General features: G+C 35.8%; 2 pseudogenes; both read right to left on the bottom strand.

Moving 5' to 3' along the window:
• Window positions 1-3,773: 3,773 nt before the first annotated feature.
• LOC138082433 (olfactory receptor 4P4-like) lies at window positions 3,774-4,709 on the bottom strand (annotated as a pseudogene).
• Window positions 4,710-16,225: 11,516 nt separating this feature from the next.
• LOC138082351 (olfactory receptor 4P4-like) lies at window positions 16,226-17,528 on the bottom strand (annotated as a pseudogene).
• Window positions 17,529-26,938: the final 9,410 nt, after the last annotated feature.

The raw sequence follows: 26,938 nt of genomic DNA, 5'->3' as shown, positions 1-26,938 counted from the left end.
CAAGGAAACTCTTTGGAGTGATGGACACTCATTATTTTGATTGTGGGGATGGTTTCAGAGGTGTATACATTTGTCAAAACTGATCAAATTGTGCAGTTTAAATATGTTCAACTTGTGATATGCCATTAGAAGTATTGAAAGTAACCTAAGATTGAGGGTTAGTAATTAAAGAATGAATATAGAGGAGATCTCTCCACAAAATTGGGAGTCAGCATTGGCACAATTCAAAATTGGAGCACGTTCTGTTGTAGCTGCAGCCAGAACTGCCGCCATCACAGAACAAGCAGGAAGTGTCTCTAGAGAGTAGAAAGGCTAAGGTTGGCCAGAGGATATGCAGAGAATGAATACAGAGAACAAGCTGGATACCGGGTGTCTGTGGTCTGAGGTGTGTATAAACTTTAAATAAACTAGAAAAACAACAACAACAACAACAACTTGGACCTAGACTGGAAGCTGTTGATTGGTGAATGCTCAGATAGAGCACATGGGTTGGAGCTTTGTCATGGACAGGCAGGCACAAGGCTGGGGATGCAAATGTCTGCTCCAATAGAGTCTAACGGTGCAGCAAGGTGATGGCCAAGTTTGTCCTGGGGGCTGTGAACTTGCTGAGAAACTGCACACTTGGAAACAGTTTCGGGAAGTGGAGAAGAAAACAAAACAAACAAATAATTAGTGGTAATAAGAGGACAATGGAGGATGAGATGGTTGGATGGCAAAATTGACGTGATGAAAATGAGTTTGAGTAAGCTCTGGGAGTCGGTGATGGACAGAGAACCCTGGTGTGTTGCACTCCATCAGGTTGCAAATGGTTGGACACAACTGAGTAATCATTTTAGTTCAGTCACTCAGTAGAGTCAGACTCTTTGCAATCCCATGGAATGAGGCACACCAGGCCTCCCTGTCCATCACCAACTCCCAGAGTCCACCCGAAACCATGTCCATTGAGTTGATGATGCCATTCAACCATCTCATCCTCTGTGGTCCCCTACTCATCCTGCCCTCAATCTTTCACAGCATCAGGGTCTTTTCAAACGAGTCAGCTCTTCACATCAGGTGGCCAAAGTATTGGAGTTTCAGCTTCAACATCAGTCCTTCCAATGAGCACCCAGGACTGATCTCCTTTAGAATGGACTGGTTGGATCTCCTTGCATTCTAAGGGACTCACAAGAGTCTTCTTCACAACCACAGTTCAAAAGCATCAATTCTTTGGCACTCAGCTCTCTTTGTAGTCCAACTCTCACATCCATACATGACCACTGGAAAAACCATAGCGTTGACTAGAAGGACCTTTGTTGGCAATGTAATGTATCTGCTTTTAATCTGCTGTCTAGGTAAGTCATAATTTTCCTTCCAAGGAATAAGTGTCTTTTAATTTCATGGCTGCAATCACCATCTGCAGTGATTTCAGAGCCCCCGAAAATGAAATCAGCCACTGTTTCCACTGTTTCCCCATCTATTTGCCAGGAAGTGATGGGATCGGATGCCATGATCTTCGTTTTCTGAATGTTGAGCTTTAAGCCAACTTTTTCGCTCTCCTCTTTCACCTTCATCAAAAGGCTATTTAGTTTTTCTTCACTTTCTGCCATAAGGGTGGTGTCATCTGCATATCTGAGGTTATTGATATTTCTCCCGGCAATCTTGATTCCAGCTTGTGTTTCTTCCAGCCCAGTGTTTCTCATGATGTAGTCTGCATAGAAGTTAAATAAGCAGGGTGACAATATACAGCCTTGACATACTCCTTTTCCTATTCGAAACCAGTCTATTGTTCCATGCCCAGTTCTAACTGTTGCTTCCTGACCTACATATAGGTTTCTCAAGAGGCAGGTCAGGTGGTCTGATATTCCCATCTCATTCAGAATTTTCCAGTTTATTGTGATCCACACAGTCAAAGGCTTTGGCATAGTCAATAAAGCAGAAATAGATGTTTTTCTGGAACTCTCTTGCTTTTTCCATGATCCAGCAGATGTTGGCAATTTGATCTCTGGTTCCTCTGCCTTTTCTAAAACCAGCTGTAACATCTAGAATTTCACGGTTCACACATTGCTGAAGCCTGGCTTGGAGAATTTTGAGCATTACTTTACTAGTGTGTGAGATGAGTGCAATTGTGTGGTAGTTTGAGTATTCTTTGGCATTGCCTTTCTTTGGGATTGGAATGAAAACTGACCTTTTCCAGTCCTGTGGCCACTGGTGAGTTTTCCCAATTTTCTGGCACATTGAGTGCAGCAGTTTCACAGCATCATCTTTCAGGATTTAAAATAGCTCAATTGGAATTCCATCACCTTCCCTAGCTTTGTTCGTAGTGATGCTTTCTAAGGCCCATTTGACCTCACATTCCAGGATGTCTGGCTCTAGATGAGTGATCACACCATCGTGATTATCTGGGTGATGAAGATGTTTTTTGTACAGTTCTTCTGTGTATTCTTGCCACCTCTTCTTAATATCTTCTGCTTCTTTTAGGTCCCTACCATTTCTCTCCTTTATTGAGCCCATCTTTGCCTAAAATATTCCCTTGGTATCTCTAATTTTCTTGAAGAGATCTCTTGTCTTTCCCACTCTGTTATTTTCTTCTGTTTCTTTGCATTGATTACTGAGGAAGGGTTTTGTATTTTTCCTTGTTATTCTTTGGAACTCTGCATTTAAATGGGTATATCCTTTCTTTTCTCTTTGCTTTTTGTTTCCCTTATTTTCACAGCTATTTGTAAGGCCTCCTTAGACAGCCATTTTGTTTTTGTGCATTTCTTTTTCATGGGGATGGTCTTGATCCCTGTCTCCTGTACAATGTCATGAACCTCCACCCATAGTTCATCAGGCACTCTGTCTGTCAGATCTAGTCCCTTATCTATTTCTCACTTCCACTCTATATTCATAAGGGATTTGATTTAGGTCATACCTGAATGGTCTAGTGGTTTTCTCCACTTTCTTTAATTTCTAACTATTTCACCAAACAGAGCTCAAAACTGAAAATTAATGTCTCCTTTATGAACTTGTGGTGGTTTAGTCACTCAGTTGGTCCCGACTCTTCCAACCACATAGACTGTAACCTGCCAGGCTCCTCTGTTTATGCAGTTTTCCAGGCAAGAATATTTGAGGGGTTGCCATTTTCTTCTCCAGGGAATGTTCCCAACCCAGGGATCCAAACCTGTATCTCCAGCATTGCAGGTGGTTTCTATACTGCTGAGCCACCAGAGAAGAGATTTATGACCTTACATGTTTTTTTCTTTTAATTTTCAATGTGTGTACAGAGAATATAAGCAATTTGACTTGTTCCTGAGTTTACATGTGAATGATTATGAAAATTCTCTTTAGCTTCATAGTTCACTTTGGGTTAGAGAAATTGACACTTGCATTTATTCATTTCAACACCTCTGACATTTATAAAGTGGACAATTTGTGTTCAAATCATTCTCAAAGCCATAGAACTCTATGATTCCAAGCACTCATTTACCCTTACATAAAGTTTTTAACATATAGAGTCCAGTTCAGTTCAGTCACTCAGTAATGTCCAACTCTTAATGATCCCATGAACCGCAGCATACCATGCCTCCCTGTCCATCACCAATTCCCAGAGTACACCCAAACCCAGGTCCATTGAGTCGGTGATGCTATCCAACCTTCTCATCCTCAGTCTTCCCCTTCTTCTTCCCTCAATCTTTCCCAGCATCAGGGTCTTTTCAGATGAGTCAGCTCTTCACATCACGTGGCCAAAGTATTAGAGTTTCAGCTTCACCATCAGTCCTTCCAATGAACACCCAGGACTGATTGAGTAGAAGAAATCAATTATGTTTTTCTTCTGAAAATATCTTTTGACAACAAACTTTTCTAATAGCCTTTTTCATTTCTGTGTTTCTCAGAGTGTAGATTAAGGGATTGAACATAGGAACAATGATAGTATAAAAGAGAGAAAATATTTTGTCCTCAGGGAAAGTGGGAGGTGGTCTGAGGTAGGCAAAGATTGAAGGACCAAAAAATAAGACAACCACAGTGATGTGAGACCCACAGGTAAACAGGGCTTTGAGCCTTCCTTCCAGCTGAGTGACTTCTTAAGGTGAATAATATAATGACATAGGACCCAAACAAGAGAACAGAGGCTACTAAGGCAACCATTCCTGAATTGGCAACCACAAGGACACTAGTGACATAGGTATCAGTACAGGAAACTTGCAGTAAAGGAAAAATGACACAATAGTAGTGGCGAATTTCCTTGGGACCACAGAAGGGCAAACAGATTATCAGAGAGAACTGAGAAAAGGCATGGGCAGCCCCACCAGCCCAAGCTGCCAGAATGAGGAGATTGCACCTTGTCCTGTTCATGATAATCATGTAGTAGAGAGGCTTACAGATAGGAAAGCAGTGGTCAAAGGCCGTGACTGTAAGGACAAAGACCTCGATGATGCCAAAAAGGTGCATGGTGAAGACCTGCAGAATGCAGTTGCCATAAGAGATGGTTTTCCTTCCCAGGAGCAGGTCACTGATCTGTTTGGGTGTCACACAACAGGTATTACAGACGTCCATGAAGGATAAGTGGCTGAGGAAATAATACATTGGTTGGTGAAAAAGGACACTGCATCGGATAGAGACAGGATCAGAAGATTTCCCACCAACAGCGCAACATAACAGAATAAGAAGAATACAAAGCAAAACATCTGTATATTCTGGTCAGAGGAAAGCTCCACAAAAGTGAATTCTGATACATTCCTCTGATTTTCCATATGGTGAATTTAATGTGTATTATTCAAAAATTGTTGAGTACCTGAAAGAAAAATCAGCACATGCATTTGGCTGAAACTCTTACAATAAAATTATAGCAAGTTTACTATAAAATTATAACCATTAACATATCATTGAAGTAAATTCATAAGGTATTTACTGGATTTGTTATGGGAAATTATAGACTTTTTTGCCCCACAGCTTCCTTTTGTATCAAAATATTCTATTCTATTGATGGAATTAAATATGTATTCTCTTAAGTATTCCTCAGTTTTTAAATTTAATGATTAACATATTGCTATTTCCTAAAGAAGAAAGGAACAATTATGGAGAAGGGAATGACTACCCATTCCTGTATTCTTCCCTAGAGAATCTCATGAGAAGAGGAGCCTGGCAGGCTGCAGTCCATAGGGTCACACAGAGTCGGACACACCTGAAGCGATTAAGCAGCAACAGCATAATATTTAGGGAAAAATAAATATTTATTTACTCATTTCTGGGTATGTGACATATTGATATATTAAACATGTGTTTTTTGGTATTATTTTATATAATGTTTCTTTCTCCAACAGGATATTGTCTACCGCCTGCATTTTCTTCATGCATAACTGCATAAACAAATTTATGACATCTTTTTCTGAATTTTGAAATGCTTAAGTGGACAATTTATTTGCAAAACAGCTTTTTTTTGCCACTAGTGAAAGAAACATAATCTTATAAGTCAAATAAGTCTTATAAGTCAAATAACTGGGATACATGATCATAAACACTGGAAGGCTGTCAATGATTGACATCCTAAAAATAACTGTAAAATATATGCCTCTCTTTTTTTAACCTTTAAGTGTTAAAGTCACTGCTTTTGTAGTAACCTGTACATTTGTTAAAATTAATGGTTTAATAAGTAAAGGAAAAAGAAAATTGCTTATAATTACACAGGTATGTTTAATTCCTGCAACTTTTATGTGTTTTATATATTTATATTTTACTGTTTAATCACTTAAATTCAGTAAAAGATGATGTTATAAAATGATAAAGCATACTTTATGGTCAGTAAGTATTCTACTATTATGTGTTGATTAAGTGAGGGATTGATTCATGAATCTGCTTGTATCACATTTCTGCATGATTTTTAAGACATAAAATATAGGAGTGGAAAAATATGCCCTACATACAGTAGAACTCATCTAAATGCTGCTCTCCACCATGGTAAATCCAGAAGGTATTCCTACCTTACTTCTAGATCAGGTGTGAAGACCATATACAGCCATCACAGACATATTTTTAAAATATATATTTTTTGTTGCAGAATTATATAGAAATTAACAACTTCATCATTAACTGCACTGTGTAGCTATATTACTGGTAATAGTTACAGTGATTTTAACTAGCGAATAGATAAGACAATAAAACACATTTGGTATCATCATAGTTTAATCTATTTAATTCCATGAGGAAGGAGTTTTTGATTTGGTCATATTATATCCTTAACATCTCTCCTTGCTAATCTCCATTTAAAATATATATTTATTTTAATTGGAGGTTAATTACTTTACAATGTTGTATCGGTTTTGCCATACATCAACATGAATCCGCCACAGGTATACACGTGTTCCACATCCTGAACCCCCCTTCCTCCTCTCTCCCCGTACCATCCCTCTGGGTCGTCCCAGTGCACCAGCCCCAAGCATCCAGTATCATGCATCGAACCTGGACTGGGAATTCATTTCATATATGATATTATACATGTTTCGATGCCATTCTCCCAAATCATCCCACCTTCTCCCCCTCCCACAGAGTACAAAAGACTGTTCTTTTGTGTCGCTTTTGCTGTCTCACATACAGGGTTATATCTACCATATATATGTGTTAGTATACTTTATTGGTGTTTTTCTTTCTGGCTTACTTCACTCTGAATAATAGGCTCTAGTTTCATCCACCTCATCATAACTGATTCAAACGTATTCTTTTGAATGGCTGAGTAATACTCCATTATGTATATGTACCACCACTTTCTTATCCATTCATCCACTGATGGACATCTAGGTTGCTTCTGCTAAGTCACTTCAGTCGTGTCCTACTCTGTGAGACCCCATAGACGGTAGCCTACCAAGTTCCCCCGTCCCTGGGATTCTCCAGGCAAGAACACTGGAGTGGGTTGTCATTTCCTTCTCCAGTGCATGAAAGTGAAAGGGAAGTCACTCAGTCGGGTATAACTCTTTGCGACCCCATGGACTGCAGCCCACCAGGCTCCTCTGCCCATGGGATTTTCCAGCCAAGAGTACTGGAGTGGGGTGCCATTGCCTTCTCCTGTTCTGGCTATTATAAACAGTCCTGCAATGAACATTGGGGTACACATGTCTCTTTCAATTCTGGTTTCCTTGGTGTGTATGCCCAGCAGTGGGATTGCCGGGTCATAAGGCAGTTCTATTTCCAGTTTTTTAAGGAATCTCCACACTGTTCTCCATAGTGGCTGTATTAGTTTGCATTCCCACCAACAGTGTAAGAGGGTTCCCTTTTCTCCACACCCTCTCCAGCATTAATTCCTTGTAGACTTTTGGATCGCAGCCATTCTGACTGGTGTGAAATGGTACCTCATAGTGGTTTTGATTTTTATTTCTCTGACAATGAGTGATGTTGAGCATCTTTTCATGTGTTTGTTAGGCATCTGTATGTCTTCTTTGGAGAAATGTCTATTTAGTTCTTTGGCCCATTTTTTGATAGGGTCTTTTTTTTGTTTTTTGTTTTGTTTTGTTTTGTTTTTTTCCTTTTTCTGGAATTGAGCTACAGGAGTTGCTTGTGTATTTTTGAGATTAGTTGTTTGTCAGTTACTTCATTTGCTATTATTTTCTACCACTCTGAAGACTGTCTTTTCACCTTGCTTATAGTTTCCTTTGTTGTGCAGAAGCTTTTAATTTTAATTAGGTCCCATTTGTTTATTTTTGCTTTTATTTCCAATATTCAGGGAGGTGGGTCATAGAGGATCCTGCTGTGATGTATGTCGAAGAGTGTTTTGCCTATGTTCTCCTCTAGGAGTTTTGTAATTTCTGGTCTTACGTTTAGATCTTTAATCCATTTTGAGTTTATTTTTGTGTATGGTGTTAGAAAGCGTTCTAGTTTCATTCTTTTACAAGTGGTTGACCAGTTTTCCAAGCGCCACTTGTTAAAGAGATTGTCTCTAATCCATTGTATATTCTTGCCTCCTTTGTCAAAGATAAGGTGTCCATAGGTGTGTGGATTTATCTCTGGGCTTTCTATTTTGTTCCATTGATCTATATTTCTGTCTTTGTGCCAGTACCATACTGTCTTAATGACTGCGGCTTTGTAGTAAAGCCTGAAGTCAGGCAGGTTGATCCCTCCAGTTCCATTCTTCTTTCTCAAGATTGCTTTGGTTATTTGAGGTTTTATGTATTTCCATACAAATTGTGAAATTATTTGTTCTAGCTCTGTGAAAAATACCGTTGGTAGCTTGATAGGGATTGCACTGCATCTATAGATTGCTTTGGGTAGTATACTCATTTTCAAGATATTGATTCTTCCGATCCATGAATATGGTACATTTCTACATCTATTAGTGTCCTCTTTGATTTCTTTCACCAGTGTTTTTATAGTTTTCTTTATATAGGTCTTTAGTTTCTTTGTGTAGATATATACCTAAGTATTTTATTCTTTTCATTGCAATGGTGAATGGAATTGTTTCCTTAATTTCTCTTTCTATTTTCTCATTATTAGTGTATAGGAGTGCAAGGGATATCTGTGTGTTGATTTTATATCCTGCAACTGTTCTATATTCATTGATTAGCTCTAGTAATTTTCTGGTGGAGTCTTTAGGGTTTTCTATGTAGAGGATCATGTCATCTGCAAACAGTGAGAGTTTTACTTCTTCTTTTCCAATCTGGATTCCTTTTATTTCTTTTTTCTGTTCTGATTGCTGTGGCCAAATCTTCCAGAGCTATGTTGAATAGTAGTGGTGAAAGTGGGCACCGTTGGCTTGTTCCTGACTTTAGGGGAAATGCTTTCAATTTTTCACCATTGAGGATAATGTTTGCTGTGGGTTTGTCATATATAGTTTTTATTATGTTGAGGTATGTTCCTTCTATTCCTGCTTTCTGGAGACTTTTTATCATAAATGGATGTTGAATTTTGTCAAAGGCTTTCCCTGCATCTATTGAGATAATCATATGGCTTTTATTTTTTGATTTGTTAATGTGGTGTTCTATATTAATTGAGTTGTGGATATTGAAGAATCTTTGCATCCCTGGGATAAAGCCCTCTTGGTCATGATGTATGATCTTTTTAATGTGCTGTTGGATTCTGATTACTAGAATTTTGTTAAGGCTTTTGGCATCTATGTTCATCAGTGTTATTGGCCTGTAGATTTCTTTTTTGGGGGCATCTTTGTCAGGTTTTGGTATTAGGGTGATGGTGGCCTCATAGAATGAGTTTGGAAGTTCACCTTCCTCTGCAATTTTCTGGAAGATTTTGAGTAAGATAGGTGTTAGCTTTTCTCTAAAATTTTGGTAGAATTCAGCTGTGAAGCCGTCTGGACCTGGGCTTTTGTTTGCTAGAAGATTCCTGATTACAGTTTCAATTTCCATGCTTGTGATGAGTCTTTCAAGATTTTCTATTTCTCCCTGGTTCAGTTTTGGAAAGTTGTACTTTTCTTTCTTTCTTTCTTTCTTTTTTAAATTTTCTAAGAATTTGTCCATTTCTCCCACGTTGTCCATTTTATTGGCATACACTTGCTGACAGTAGTCTCTTATGATCCTTTGTATTTCTGTGTTGTCTGATGTGATCTCTCCATTTTCATTTCTAATTTTGTTGATTTGATTTTTCTCCCTTTGTTTCTTGATGAGTCTGGCTAATGGTTTGTCAATTTTATTTATCCTCTCAAAGAACCAGCTTTTGGCTTTGTTAATTTTTGCTATGATCTCTTTTGTTTCTTCTGCATTTATTTCTGCCCTAATTTTTAAGATTTATTTCTTTCTACCAAGCCTGGGGTTCATCATTTCTTCCTTTTCTAGTTGCTTTAGGTGTAGAGTTAGGTTATTTTTTGACTTTTTTCTTGTTTCTTGAGGTATGCCTGTATTGTTATGAACTTTCCCCTTAGCATTGCTTTTACAATGTGCCACTGGTTCTGGGTTGTTGTGTTTTCAGTTTCATCCATTTCTATGCATATTTTGATTTCTTTTTTTATTTCTTCTGTGATTTGTTGGTTATTCAGCAGTGTGTTGTTCAGCCTCCATATGTTGGAAGTTTTAATATTTTTTCTCCAGTAATTGTCATCTAATCTTACTATATTGTGGTCAGAAAAGACACTTGGAATGATTTCTTTTTTTTTTTTTTTTCTTTTAATTTACCAAGGCTAGATTTATGGCCCAGGATGTGATCTATCCTGGAGAAGGTTTCATGTGCACTTGAGAAAAAGGTGTAACTCCTTGTTTTGGGGTGAAATGTCCTATAGATATCAATTAGGTCTAACTGGTCTATTGTATCATTTAAGGTTTGTGTTTCTTTGTTAATTTTCTTTTTAGTTGATCTATGCATAGATGTGAGTGGGGTATTAAAGTCTCCCACTAATATTCTGTTATTGTTACCTCCATTTTTTTAAAAAATGACAGCAGATCATTTTGTTAAAAATGAAGAGACAGCATGAGCTCTTCCACTGATCATGGTGGTTAAATAGCATGTATTAATGTTGTATGGTTCATTTTTAAAAATGTCACAATTATAGTCTTATGTTATGTCTATTATAGAGCAATAAAATGAAAACTTACATTTTAAATAAATTTAAGTACATTGTTATAAAGAAAACTATTAAATAAGAAGGAGCTTAGTAATTAGAATGGCTTAATCATGGGAACATGGTCCCTTTGTTTCATTACAAAAGAATCTGATAAAAATTAACTGAATGAATTTCCCAAATCAGAAGGTTAATAAACAGTAACTCATAGAAATAATCTGGTTTACAGTTAGACTGCTGATGCCTCTTCTGGATGGAAGAAGAACAGACAAGGAATCACAAAGGACAGCAGTGGTGGAATTATTTGAATCTATATTTCAAATTCTTTGCAATATAGATGACAGATGATATGGCAAGTCATTCTAAAAATACATCTTTGACGTTACAAGAATTAAGATGTAGATTAACTATGATTTCAAACCCATTTACAACATCTTTGCTTACAATTTTACCACAGTAGTTTTCAGTGTCCCAATTTGTACAGTTAAAGGATTAGCTATGTGCTGTTGATTGAATGCTGTTAAGGAAATTATGGTGAAATATCAAGTATTTCTACAGAGACTGCCAATAACAAAATTAATCTAATGAATAAATTGAGGGAATAAAATTATAGCCATGGAAAAATTAACCTTTCTTTGACTGAAGAAAAAATTTCAAAATGTTAAACTCATATTACATTTATGCTAGTATAAATAGTTTTTAATAAAGACAATAGCAAAATAATTAGAAAAGCTGAGGAATATAAAATAAAGAAGACAACTAATTACATTGATTAAAACTCTGTGCATAACAGTAAATTCCATCAAGATTGTCAAGCCCTTATATGTTTTCAACACACACATATTTGCCATTAGATGAAATAGTAGATCCTTATGCCTGGCCAATTTATTACCCAATTTTTCAATATTAGTGTTTGAATAAATGTTACCATTGTGTCAAATATTTATTTCTGAATTAGTGGAAGACAAACAACTGTCATCCTGCATAAGCTTAGAGACTGCCAATTTTACTCTCCAAAATTATTTTAAATATTTTGCTTTCCATAAAATTGTTATTAAGAACTTATAACAGGAACAAAGTGTACTCTTTTGAGATTCTTTGGGAAGGATGCTTAATCTACCTAAACTTCAGAATCCTTATATGTGAAACTGCAATACTGATATATTCTTAAAGATAATATTGAGACGTACATAAAATTATAATGTGAAGCTTCCTAGTATGGTACCTAGTGCATAACAACTAGATAGGATTCCTTTCCCTACCATTGACTTATCTTCACCAATTTCAATCAATCTAATTTATTTTAGGAAAATCATCATTTGATCTCTGTAGATTAGATGCTCAAAAGTCATAGCCGACATAAACATTGCAAAATTTTAATGTTATTTCCCCTACTTCAATTCAGCCTGCAATATACAATTAAGGCTAAACATCACCAAAGCATGTACTCTTATTGCTATACCACAATTAAATATAAAACCTTACAAAAACAGTTAAGGAGAACAAAAAGCAAATAGCATGCCATTAGCCTAATACAAGCAAAAACATCAGGATAATTTTTGAGTTGCCTTCAGGTTAGTTTCTAGTTCTTCAGGAAAATATCTGCTTGGTACATACTCCACTTTGGTAAGCGCTGTGCTAACACTTTTCAATCACATAAACCCAAAATAAAATGGGAGACTACAAATCCGTGATGCAAACAAAGTTATATTAATTCTCTGCAAATGTCTTCAGGATTGTTTTTCTGGGAGAAGCTTTGTTGTTTTGCAAAGGAAATCAAGAGTTAGATGCCCTTGAATCCATCCTGAACTCACAGAGAAATATGAATTCTTTCCACAGGGATGTGGTCTGGTCTTTTGATTAGACATAATTTGTTTACACCTGCTCTGAATTGCAAGTAAACCGGAGACATTTTTCTATACCTGCTAAAGCAATGTGCATATGCATTCTGTAGTAGCCACCTGCTTTACGTTTGTGCCTGGAGGAAATGATATCTGCAAGAACCAAATATAAATAGGGCATTATAAAAATTCATTCTTTGAAAGCTAGGGGCATTTGTTTTCCTAAAACTGTTTCTAAAGCAATCTTGCTATAATCACTAACCAGTTGTCCAATGTTATATTTCTCAGGTCTCCTGGGAATTTTCAGTCTGTAAATTTGCTCTTCACTTTGCTTTAGCAAGGCTCTGGGCACTGGGTCTCTAGAAGGTAGTATTCTTATTCAGACCTGAGGATGGTCAGAAAATTCTGCCATTTTTAGCTAATGCTCTTGTTTGAAAAGCAGGAGGGAGACTTAGTAGCCCTGAGGAAGCATGAGGTTTCTTTGGAGGAGGTCTCTACTTCTTGAGAGGGGAACAACAAAGAGAATCAAAGGGGAAACATACAGAGCTTGAATAATTTTTATGAACAAAGCAATATGGATACAGGAGTCACTTAATAAAAATACCAACCAGCTGGCACTCTATTCCTCTCAGTAGTAGGTTATTTACTGTCACATTTATTTCCATTTCTCAAATGGGAGATTGGGTTTTGCATATAAAAGGAAAAGAAAATAATGAAACCAAATGAACTTTCCTTTCCTTTTGGCAAAAGGGAAAAGATACACACACAACTATGAATCATCAGTTGGGAGTCAATATTACAGGTTATTACAATATATTGAATATAATTGCCTGTGCTATAATGAATTCTTATTGCTTCTCAGTTTTACATATATAGTTTGTATCTGTTAACCCCATACTCCTAATTTGTCCTCCCTCCCCTTTCTCTCTCCTTTGATAATCATGGGTTTGTTTTCTATTTCTGTAAGTCTGCTTGTGTTTTGTATATGATTCATTTGTATTGTTTATTAGATTCCACATTTAAGTGATATCATATCATAATTGTCTTTGATTTATTTCACTAAGCATAATACTCTCTAGGACTATCAATGTGGCTGAAAAAGGCAATATTTCATTCTTTCAAAATTATCATCAATCTGGAAAATTTTCAATAATCAGCACTTTAATTTTTTTTCTCATTGTTATCCAAACCTTAGAGTTTGATAAACACTGGTTTTTCACTTTTATTTTACTTCATTGATAATGAATAAAATATTCTCTATCTTCTTGTATTTCTAATTCTATGTTCTGGTAATTTGTTAATAACTGCATTTCTATTTACTGTTGCTTTCTTAAGATAAGATAAACTTCTTAAGATATTTACTGTTTCTTTCCTTTTTGTTTTATCCATCAAATTTCAAATTAAAATATTAGTTTTATTCAATTTTTTAAACACCCTGCAAAATTTTGAGATTCATATATCGTTTTGAAAATTATTATTTTTATATAATAAATATTTTTACATTATATTTTTGTCCAACGACCTCAATACAGAAAGTCATTGTGTGACATACTCTGCAATATCTATTTTCAATATAATTTTCCTCTATATTCAAGGTTATTTTTTTAAATGTGGTCATAACCTTTAGGAAAAAATTAAATATTTTCTCTTTTAGTTTGATTCTGAATTCAAGAATGTTTATCTCATTTATGCTATAATAGAAGTTCCTGGAAAGTTGTAATTGTCTATATTTTGTGTTTGTGTACATGTAAGTGTTTTTGTGTGCATTGCAAACCAGCATTAGCATTTGTTGTTGTTCAATTGCTCAATCATGTCCAACTCTTTGCGACCCCATGGACTGCTTCCCTGTCCTTCACTAACTCCTGGGGCTCACTCAAACTCATGTCCATTGAGTCTGTGATGCCGTAAAATCATCTCATCCTCTGTTGTTCCCTTCTCTTCCTGCCTTCAATCTTTCCCAACATCAGGATCTTTTCCAATGAGCCGGCTCTTTGCAGCAGGTGACCAAAGTATTGGAGCTTCAGTTTTAGCATCAGTCCTTCCAATGGATATTCAAGATTGCTTTCCTTTAGGATTGACTGGTTTGACTCCTTGCAGTCCGAGGATCTCTCATGTTCTCCAGCACCACAGTTTGAAGGCATCAATATTTGGTGCTCAGCTTTCTTTACTGTCCAGCTCTCACATCCTTACATGACTACTGGAAAACCAAAGCTTTGAACATACAGACCTTTGGCAAAGTAATATCTCTACTTTTTAATACAGTGTAGACTTGTCATTGCTTTTCTTTCAGGGAGCAAGTGTCTTTTAATTTCATGGCTGCAGTCACCATTCACAGTGATTTTGGAGCCCAAGAAAATAAAATTTGTCACAATTTCCATTGTTTCCTCATTTATTTGCCATGAAGTGATGGGACCGGATACCATGATCTTTGTTTTTTGTGTGTTGAGTTTTAAGCCAGCTTTTTCACTCTCCTTTTTCACCATTATCAAGAGGCTTTTTAATTCCTCTTCATTTTCTGTGCTAAGGGTGGCATCATCTGCTTATACCTTCTTTACCTGAAACCACTGCCCCTATTTAGAGGGCGTTGAAATGCATTTTTTCTTTTTACTCAGAATCTAAGTAAATAATTTTCCAGCTTTACTTATGATAAGCAACTCCATATCCTCTAGTAAATATCTTATTTGTAAATATTGCCCAGTGATGATTACCTAAATGTTAATCTTGTAAACATTACCTGACACTCCATTCTGGGAATTTTTCCTAAGCTCCATTGTACAAGCTAGCTTTCTAACAGTCTTATTCTTTATATCTGTGATTGATATCTTGATTGGCATTGATTAATATACCCCAGACCCCAGTAATGAATTATAAAAGAGTTAGAACTTTCACATATTTCTAAACTTCTTATTGGATCCACCTTAATGTCTTTCTAGTTACATTTAAAAATTTAATATATTTTAGTCTATCTCAGTAATATATTAGCAAAGATTATTAATACAAGGGTGTACCACTATCTTAAAATTTTAAGTATTAAAATTTACAATGTAAAACATATTAAAAAGAAACAATAGAAGACATATATACACCAAAAGCCATTCCAAAATGTTTAAAGCAGTACTACTCTTAATAGCTCTAAGTGAGAAATGACCCAAATGCCTAGCACCAAAAGAATGGATAAATTAATGGTCACATATTCATTCAATGAGATGCTGTAGATCAATGAAAGCAATCAGAGAAGTCAATACATAATGAATGAGTATTACAAAGACAATAATAGAGAACTGGATACAAGAGTATGATCTCTATTGCTATCTTTTCCATAGAATATAAAAATAGATACAAATTGATTTTAAAGATAAAAATAGTGATTTTGTGGGGAAATTGTAATTATACAGGGATACAAGGTGGAGTTCTGGTGTATTGATAATTTCTGACTCAATCTGGCTGCTGCTCAGTTTTTGAGCAGTTTGTTGAGCAATTTTTGAGCATGGTATTGCTCAGTTTTTGACCGTTCATGAACTATACATGAGTGATGTGCATGTATAGTCAAATAAAAGTTTGAAAATGGAAGGTAATGTCTTATTCAGTTTCTCAACATTTTAAGGCATATAATGTGCATGATTTATTTTATCTTTTTTCAATAGGATGCTAAATATGTGATGTAACTTTTTGTTTTTAATCACAGAGTCTGGCTAGTTTGCATAAACATAGTCCTTAATTGTTAAGACAGATGAAGGAGGGTGAGAATAAGAATAATGCTTAAAATTATGTAAGCTGCCAGTGTAAAAACATAGAACAGACAGGATATGCTGTTGTTGTTGTTGTTGTTGTTGTTGTTTTCACTTATCTCTCCAAGCAGAGGTGATGAGAATTGATCTTATTTGCAGCCATGGTCTCAGGGAACCTCGTCATTAAATGCAGAAAAGCTTCAGAAAATTTACTTTCTTTCCAGAAGTACATGAGGATGCCAAACTTTCCTCAAGGCATTACTCATCTCCGTGTTTCTCAGCATGTAGATCAGAGGCTTGAATATCCGGGCAATGATGGTGTAAAAAAGAGCAAACATTTTATCTTCTGGGAAAGTTGTGGCTGGTCTGATGTAAGTGAATGACTCAGGTGTGAAAAACAGGGCTACAACAGTGATATAAGAACTGCCAGTGGAGAGAGCTTTGCTGTGGCTCTCCACAGAATATGCCCTGATGATGAACAATATAAAAAAGTTAGACAGCATCAAGACAGTAAAAGTCACCAAAACAACTAGGCCTGAAACAGCAATAACTAATCTGAGCGCCGAAGAATTGATGCTTTTGAAGTGTGGTTTTGGAGAAGACTCTTGAGAGTCCCTTGGACTGCAAGGAGTCCATTCTAAAGGAGATCAGTCCTGAGTGTTCATTGGAAGGACTGATACTGAAGCTGAAACTCCAAATTCTTTGGCCACCTCATGCGAACAGTTGACTCGTTGGAAAAGACCCTGATGCTGGCAGGGATTGGGGGCAGAAGGAGAAGGGGATGACCGAGGATGAGATGGCTGAATGGCATCACCAACTCGATGGAGGTGAATTTGAGTAAACTCCGGGAGTTGGTGATAGATAGGGAGGCCTGGCGTGCTGGGATTCATGGGGTCGCAAAGAGTCAGACACGACTGAGAGACTGAACTGGAACTGGAAGAAACCTATCATGCCTGTATTTGAGCAGGCCAGTTTCAGCAAAGGCTACACATCACAGAAGTAGTGATCTACTACTGGGGCCACAGAAGGGTTAGAAGATGATGAGAAGAAACTGACTGGCAGAGTGTATAAATACCCCAGTACAGCAGGCAATGATAATGGCATTATACCTCTGCCTGCTCATGACGACGGTGTAGTGCAGGGGCTTGCAGATGACCATGTAATGGGCATAGGCCATCCCTGTGAGGATAAAGATCTCAATGCCTCCAAGAAATGCATGCTAAAGAGCTGTGCCATGCAGTTCCTATAGGAAATGATCTTCCTTTCTGCCAGTAAGTCAGTTATTAGCTTAAGTGTCACAGTAGATGTGGAGCAAAGGTCACAGAGTGAAAGGTAATTAAAGAAAAAATACATGGGTTGCTCAATGAGCTGACTGCAGGTGATAGAAATCATGATGAGCACATTTGCTATCTAAATAGCAATGTAGCAAAATAAAAATAAGATGAAGCGAAGGATTTCAGTGATCTTGTTTTTGGAAAGTCCCAAAAGAACAAATACAGTGACATTATTGCATTTTTTCCATGATTAGTGTAGATGGAACATATAAATCACCTGCAATAATTCATGAACCAATATTTAGAAATGCTTATTGAGAAGAGTAATGATCCTATGATTTTAAAGACACTAATTATTAACAGGTTTAATAGGACTCATTTACGTGTCTCTGAATAAAAATCAGGTAATCAAAATACTCTCTAATAAGAATCTGTATTAATATATACTTAATGATTTCTGTTAGTTCTTCTAGCAAATTGTGATCAGCATCTGTGTTAGTTGACACGAATGTCTTTTATCAATCCACAATAGAGTTTTTAATGCTTCTGAAAATATGACAGTGATTGGTTAACAATGTTCTCTGTCAAAAACTTTTAAAATAATGAATAATAAAAATAAACTAGGATAAATTCTTTTCAGATGTCTTCATGGTGTTGGCATTTTCATACTATATGTTTTCATAATCAACCTCATACTTGGCTTCTTGATCAATTTCTGTTTAGACTTCCTGTTCAATTCTTCCTATTATTGTTTAAGTTACATTGTTACCTACATGGTGAATAACTGCATTGTAATAGAGATAGAATTTTAAAATAAATAAAATTTGTTTCCATAGCAGAATTTTAAGAGCTTTTGCTAAATTAAAATAAACTAATTTTAGGAATTTGTTTAAAGACAAATTTATTGAGAAGTAGCTTTTGATCAGTCCCCAGATCAGACCATGGTTATTAGCCAGTAAATAGAAAGGCTGTTCATTTCAATTTGAATAAAATAATAATGTTGAATATACTACTGGCTTGAAGCATTCACTATATACTTCAAAAATGTCCTTTATCACGACTAAAGCATATTTAAGCATTTATATAATTTTAAATTTCTATCAAAAGGAAAATTAGGAATAATCTCAGAAAAGCCAATTCATCAATTTGAATTTATTACAAGTTTACTAAAAAATTTCCTTGAAGGTTTGCTGTCTTTTTATCCAGAAAGCTACAGCTATGCTTAATTTCTTACCTGATGTTCTTCCTTGATTCACTTTCCTCTTTGACATAGGAGTACTATGACTAACTTCATATCTTTTGATGTCTTTAAAAATAATGATTACAATCTAATCATTCATTATATTTTTGGGGTATCCCTCATTATATGTCTTAACTAAGACACTAAATTCAGACATAAATTTTGCAGGGTAGTTAATATATTTAATATTTTTTCTTTTTTTAAACCCCCAAGAAATATTCTTTAAAATTCAGATTGACTCTGGGTCAATTTTGATTACAGGTGAGAAAGATTAAAAAAAAAAAAAGCATAAAGTAGTGTACACATGGCAAGATGATTGTGTTGAAATAAATGTACACAAAAATAAATTATGTTCAGAGGTTAAATAATTTGTATATAATAACATATCTAGTATGCAGAAAACTAAGGTTTATAGCTTAAAATTTCTGACTCCATTGCCTGTTTTACAACGTTTCAAAAAAGATAAATAAAAAAAAAAAGCAAAGCAACAAGATAGATTTAACATTAACCCCACTTCACCCAACTCTGAAATTTGCATAGATTTCTTAAACCTTCTAGATAAAACTATGATGCCTTCTGAATCAATCATTGTTCCATTCTAGTCACAAAAACTTTAATTAAAAAAAATGTGTAAATGGAACACAGAACATAGTTAGGCTAAAGTCTCTATGAGAAACCACAAACCAAGTCAGCTCTGAATTGTCATAAATAAGCCTCTCAAAAATGTAACAATCATACAGTTCATCTTCTTCTGTAGGAAGCAATTTCATATTATTTCAAGTGTGAGCACTAAGTGCATCTCAACTCTTAACCATGCAAATAATAGGCAGGAGAAATGTATTTAGGAGCATGTCCTAACATTGCCACTTCTTATACTGTTAAGTTGAAAACACCTGGCTCTGTGAAATGAAGAAATTATCTTCATTGTTCTCATAGTCCTTTCCACTATTATGTCTTTTCAGAATAAAAATTAGCTTAATATTGCTTAATATTTTACTGACCTTCTCCCTTGAGATATAACAACATGTACTTTTTTATATATATGCAGTCATCCTGCAGTATTATTTTATGACTTTGATCTTATTTTTGCAGAATCTGTTATTCCACCCTCAGTTTACTCTCAAATCTTCCTTGAATTTCCTTATCCTTTAATAAAAAAATTTCCTAGGCTATAGAATTTACAATAAAGCATATTTTAAAAGCAACAGTCAATTAATATTTTCTTAACCCAGTAGTTAAAAACATATTGCAAGAAATACCACATGTTTATGGAAACTCCTGGCAAGGAAGAAAAAGACGTAATTTACTCATATTTTCCTCAGCACTTATTTTGAATCTATTCTTCTTGTATAGTTCTGTCCTGTCTTCATTGAAATGAAAGTCATCCTTTAACTGCTCAAGTGATTTCCTTTCAAGTTTCTAACTTGAATGCTACTGCTGAGTTTCATTTTCTAATTTCCCCCTATCTGTAAATAAATAGTACAACATTTACATAATCTTAGTAACTACTGTCCCCTAAACACCATCAAATCAAATAAATAATGGGGGTTTATTCCACAGAAAAAAGCTTGAGGGTAAGAAGAGTATTATTTTATCCAAAACTAATCAAATGGAGTTTTATAGACTCTGTGTTTATATTACCACATCATTCCTTAGGGGTTTAGGCAAAAATTCTGTAAAGTTTTAAGTAAACTTTATATCCTAAAGGTACCTATATTTCTTCCCAAAAGGTTGCTTACTTAGTTCAAGTTAATTATGTATATTGGGTTTCCCAGGTGGCTCAGTGGTAAAGAATCCACCTGCCAATGCAGGAGATGTAGGTTTGATTTCTGGGTCAGGAAGATCCCCTGGAGAAGGAAATGACAACCCAGTCCAGAATTCTTGCCTGGAAATCCCATGGAAAGAGGAGCTTAACAGGCTACAGTCCATGGGGTCGCAAAGATTCAGACATGGCTTAGCGACTAAACAGCAAAAATAATTATGTGTATGTTCCCAAATAATCCACTCACCAGTGTCCTTTTAGATCTAAGTTATCAGAGCAACTTATAGAACAACTTATAGAGCAACTTATAGTTATCAAGTTATAGAAGTGGACTATAAATGCCCTGCAAAAGAGGTAAACCTGCAGCAAGTTAGAATCCCTTAATGACTGAGATCTGTTATGTATGCAATTTGAGTTTCTTTTCTCCTTGCTGTTACATGAGGAAACCTGTAGTCAGAACTTCTGTTAAGAAATAATTTTCATCCATCCTCATGTAGTGTTTTCATCTTTGTCTCTAGAGGGGCAAAATGAATGTTCTTTAATGTACTTCCAGTTAAGGTGAATTTTTCTGGAAAATTACACATATATAGTACTTTCTTTCATATCTTTCTAGGTTTACAAAAAACTTATCAGACTAATTTGTCAACAGTGAAGTCGAGCATTGTGTAATTTTTCTCTCATAATTTTTCAACAGCTTTTCCTCTTTTTACATCTACATACAAAGCTAATGCTTGCTTCTGCTCTGCTCTGTGAGCCTCATTAATAATAGCAAATATTTACCATCTGTAAAGTACGAGCCAACTGATGAGATTTAGCTTATTAATCTTTATATCAACCCTAAGAGATAGATAATGCTTATCAGCTCCATTGCACAGATGAAGAAACTGGGGTGTAGAAAAGTATGTTAAGAAGTGATCCTCAAGAGATAGAAGTTACAGTAGTCTTTGATGATGATGATACAGAAAGCACTAAACCTAACTTTCCTCTTATTTTTTTTTCTTTTTTCATTATAGTATTCATTTTAATATAGTAGTGACTTAATTACTATAATCCAGATGATTTTTAGGCATATAAGCCTGATCACATCATCTCAAAATCCAACAAAATTAACTACATTTTCAATTCAATTTTTTTGTAAGTAGAATTGGTGTTTGTTTAGTAGCCATTTTTAATCTAGAAGTCCTATTTATGTCACTTTATAAAACAGTACTGGTGGAATAATTAATCTGTGAAATAACTTATTGTTCTCTGATTCCACATATATCTCATCTAGCTGTCCCTCACCCCAACTTTTTTGTTGTTGTTGTTAAGATGCAGAGAAGGCAATGGCAACCCACTCCAGTATTCTTGCCTGGAGAATCCCAGGGACAGGGGGAGCCTGGTGGGCTGCCGTCTATGAAGACACAGAGTCAGACACGACTGAAGTGACTTAGCAGCAGCAGCAACAGTTGTTACGATGTGATTAGAATGTTTAACACTAAGCTCTTCTTATAGCATTTTTCATCTTTATATCCCTCAGCACACAGATAAAGAGACTGAACACAGGAGCAATAATGATGCAGAGAGAGAAGAATACTAAATGAAACATGGTATGCTGGAATGAATATAAAGAAAATGTGAATGTAATTGCTACATCAAAGAGATATATGATTCCCATTCTCACTGCAGCATTATTCACAATAACCACAACATGAAACTACCTAAGTGTCCACTGTCAGAGGAATGGATAAAGAAAATGTGATATATGCATGTATGTGTATATGCATATATAAAAGAAAGAAATCTTACCATTTTAATGACATAGATGGAACTTGAGAGCATTATAATAAAAGAAGTAAGACAGACACAGAAAGACAAATATAATTTTACTTATATGTGAAATCTTAACAAAAAAAAAAAAAAAGAAAGAAAGAAAAGCAAACAAACCTGAATTCATAGATTCAGAGAATAGATTACTGATTGCCAGAGGTGGGTGGAAGGGGCATGACAAAATGTGTGAAGAGAGTCAAAAGGTCCAAAGTTGCAGTTATCAAATTTATTTATAAAATAGATAAATCCTTCCTGGATATGTGATGTATAGAATGATGGTTTTAGTTAATAATACTATATTTTACATTTGAAAGTTGCTAAGAAAGTAAATATTGGACATTACTATAACAAGAAAAAATTTCAAATTTGTCAGGTGATGAATGGCAATGGCTTATTTTGGTGATCACTTAAATATATATAAGATGTTATGCACTAAAAATTAATTATGTAGTTATATGTCAATATGCTTCAATTTGAAAAATGCTGTCAACCTATTACTCCTGACAGCCACTACAAGAAGTACTAAGTAATTTCTGTGAAATGTTTTCGTAAAGACTCAAGTCTCATTTAGTGGAATATGTGTTTAAAATTGTATCAGAAAATGTTTTTAGTGCTAGGTCAATACTGTTTCAAATAAGAATTTTGATCACTAATAAGGCTCTATAAATATAAATTCATACTATTAAGGGAAATATGACAATGAAAACAAGTACTTACCTTTTAAATATGACAATAAAGGTCCATCCAGTTAAGGCTGTGGTTTTTCCAGTAGTCATTATGGATGTGAGAGTTGGACTGTAAAGAAAACTGAGCACTGAAAAATTAATGCTTTTGAAGTGTGGTGTTTGAGAAGATTTTTGAGAGTCTTTTGGACTGCAAGTAGATCCAACTAGCCCATCCTAAAGGAAATCAAACCTGAATATTCATTGGAAGGACTGGTGCTGAAGCTGAAACTCCAATAGTTTGGCCACTTGATGTGAAGAACTGACTCATTTGAAAAGACCCTGATGCTGGGAAAGATTGGGGGTGGGAGAAGGGGATATCAGAGGACAAGATGGTTGGATGGCATCACTGACTCAATGGACATGAGTTTGAGTAAACTCTGGGAGTTGGTGATGGACAGGGAGGCCTGGTGTGCTGCAGTCCATGGGTTTGCAAAGAGTCTGACATGACTGAGGGTCTGAACTGAGCTGAACAGATAGTCCTTTGAAATGACTCTATTAATTAACTCAACTTCTATTTCACTGTAAGTGACAGTTTTGTTTGGTTCTGTTCAGCTTAGTAAGCACCATGCTAAGTCACTTCAGTCTTGTCCAACTCTATGTGACTCCATAGATGGCAGCCCACCAGGCTCCACCGTCCCTGGGATTCTCCAGGCCAGAAAACTGGAGTGGGCTGCCATTTATTTCTCGAATGCATGAAAGTGAAAAGTAAGCATCATTGAACGTGACTAAAATTAAATTTGGCGATTAAAAAAAAAAAAAAAACAACAATAACACAATTTCCCTAGTGGTACAGTGGATAGGAATCTGCCTGCCAAGGCAGGGTAGCTGGGCTCAATCCTTGGTATGGGACGATTTCACATGCTGCAGAGCAATCAAAGTCCCTATTCTATGACTATTGAACCCACAAGCCCCAGAGCTAGTGCTATACAGCAAGAGAAGTGACCACAATCAGAAGTCTGTGCACCCCAGCAAAGAGTAGCCATACTTACCATAACTGGAGAAAGCCAGGGTGCAGCAGTGAAGACCCAGTGCAGCAAAGTAAAAAAAAAAAATCATTGAAAATTTAAAAATATAGTAATGACAACAATAACACTTTCCTTAAACATTCTTGGATTTGAGATTGTTTATTTTTCTTTAGTTGTTGTTGCTGGCCACACTGCCAGTTTCAGGAATCTTTGTTCTCTGACCAGTGATTGAACTCAGGGACCCGACAGTGAAAATGCTGAGTATTAACCACTGGACTGCCAGTTTTGCCATTGTTTAATCACTAAGTCATTGGACTCCGTAGCCTCATGGACTGTAGCCCGCCAGGCTCCTCTGTCCATGAAATTTCCTAGGTAAGACTACTGGAGTGGGTTGCCATTTCCTTCTCTAGGGGTTCTTCCCAACCAACCCAGAGACTGAATCTGCATCTCCTGTTTGGCAGGTGGATTCTTTACCTGTGAGCCACCAGGGAATTCCCAAATCTGGAGATAATTTGATTATTTATTAGGAATTTTGGGGATGGTAAGTTGTGCAGTTCCTCTCTGCTTTAAAAAATAATACTTAATTTTACCTTTGTTATCATTTTTTCCATCCTTTATAATTCCCTGTGGGCTTCCCCGGTGCTGCCATTGGTAAAGAACCTGCTTGTCAATGCAGGAGATGCAAGAGACACAAGTTGATCCCTGAGTTGGTAAGTCCTCTGGAGGAGGGCATGGCAACTCATTCTACTATTCTTGCCTGGAGAATCCCATAGACAAACGAGCCTGGTCGACTATAGTCTATATGGTCACAAAGAGTCAGACACAACTGAAGCAACTTAGCACACGCATGCATACTTCCTTATATAGCATCTTTAGAATGATTGTGACTCTTGGAATTTTTACTTTTTATACAATTGTAAAGGTTACTTTCATTTACAAAGTCATGGCTATATTCTCCATGTTTTACAATACATACCTTAACCTATCTTGCATCCAATAGTTTATACATCCCATTCCTCCACCCCTATTTTGCCATCCCCCCAAAAAAGTAACTATTAGTTTTCTCTTTATATCTGTGAGTCTACTTTTTTATGCTATTTCACTAGTTTGTCATAGCTTTTAGATTTCACATTTAAGATATATCATAGAGTATTTATCTTTCTCTGTCTGATTTATTTCACTTAGCATAACGCCCTCCAAGTCTTTCCATGTTCCTGAAAGTGGTAATATATATCATTCTCTTTTTATGACTGAGTAGTATTCCTCTGTGCGTGTGTGTGTGTGTGTGTGTGTGTGTGTGTGTGTGCGCACAAGCACCACGTCTTCTTTATCAATTCATCTGGTAATAGACACTTAGGCTGCTTCCTTGGCAATTGTAATAATGCTGCTATTGAACACTGCTGTTGTTGTTCAGTTGCTAAGTCATGTCCAAGTATTTGCAACCATGTGAAATTCAGCACACCAGGCTTTCCTGTCTTTCACTGTCTCCCAGAGTTTGCTCAAATTCATGTCCCTTGAGTCAGTGATGCCATCCAGTCACCTCATCCTCTGGTGTCCACTTCTACTCCTGCCTTTAATCTTTCCCAGTATTAGGGTCTTTGCCAATGAGCTGACTCTTCATATCACATTCACATAGCCAAAGTATCGGTGCTTCAACATCAGGGTTGATCTCATGTAGAATTGACTGCTTTGATCTTCTTGCTGTGCAAGGGACTCTCAAGAGTCTTCTCGAACACCATATTTCAAAAGTATCAATTCATCAGCGTTCAGCTTTCTTTGGAAAAACTATAGCTTTGACTATATGGGTCATTGTTGGCAAAGTGATGTCTCTGGTTTTTAATAAGTTGTCTAGGTTGGTCATAGCTTTTCTTCCAGGGAGCAAGCATCTTTTAATTACATTTCATTTAAAAATGAGGTGAATATTTTTTTTTTCAATTAGTGTGTGTGATTTCTTTTATATATATATGGCAAATATCCTTTAATTTCATGGCTGCAGTCACCATTGCAGTGATTTTGAAGCCCAAGAAAATAAAATCTGTCAGTGTTTTCCATATACATATACATATATATATATATATATATATATACATATGTATATGTTTATGTATATAGATAATTGCTGGATCGTATGGTAGTTTTATTTTTAGTTTTACTGCATTTATACATTCTAAAGTATTTTCAATACTTTATTTTACTTTTCGTAAAAACCTGTTAGTGTTTTCTCTCTAATGATATTTGCTGTTCTTTTTTTTTTTTTTTTTTAAGATCGTTATTTAAATCCTATTAAGCATGCTCAAATGACTTTCATACAATTCTTTTCTGGTTTATCTATAAAATCTTTCTCAGAATTCTCTTCTTCATTCTAGTTTCAAGATAAGTTGATGTATCTATTTGACATAATGCATATTTTTAACTAATGAATTTTACTTTGTAAGGCAATTTTAGTTTTAGTTTGTAAGGAAATTTAGCAAAACCATATACCCTTATCCTCACACAAGGACAACCTCTCCCACTGCAGGGGTGTATTTTTACATTCAAAGGAATCCACATTGACACAACTTCATCACACAAAATTCACAGTTTACATTAGGGTTCATTATAGGTTTTATACAGTTTATGGGTTTTGACATACATCATGACATTAGCTTAGACACAAAATATATCATGGAAAATGCTAGCCTGGATGAAGCACAAGCTGTAATCAAGAATGCTGGGAGAAATATCAGTAACCTCAGATACACAGATGACACCACCCTTATGGCAGAAACCAAAGAGAAACTAAAGAATTTCCTGACGAAGGTGAAAGAGAAGAGTGAAAAAGTTGGCAAAAAATGAAGATCATGGCATATGGTCCCATCACTTCATGGCAAATAGATCAGGAAACAGTGAGATACTTTATTTTCTTGGGCTCCAAAATCAATGCAGATGGTGGCTGCAGCCATGAAATTAAAAGATTCTTACTCCTGGGAAGGAAAGGTTATGACCAAACTAGACAGCATATTAAAAAGCAGAGACATTACTTTGCCAACAAAGGTCTGTCTAGTCAAGGCTATGATTTTTCCCGTAGTCATGTATGGATGTTAGAGTCAGAATATAAAGAAAGATGACCGCCAAAGAATTGATGTTTTTGAACTGTGGTTTTGGAGA

This window comes from Capricornis sumatraensis, chromosome 7 (genome assembly GCF_032405125.1).
Source record: "Capricornis sumatraensis isolate serow.1 chromosome 7, serow.2, whole genome shotgun sequence".
Lineage (NCBI taxonomy): Eukaryota > Metazoa > Chordata > Mammalia > Artiodactyla > Bovidae > Capricornis > Capricornis sumatraensis.
The sequence above is the reverse complement of the archived record's forward strand: the minus strand, read 5'-3'. Positions and strand labels throughout refer to the sequence as shown.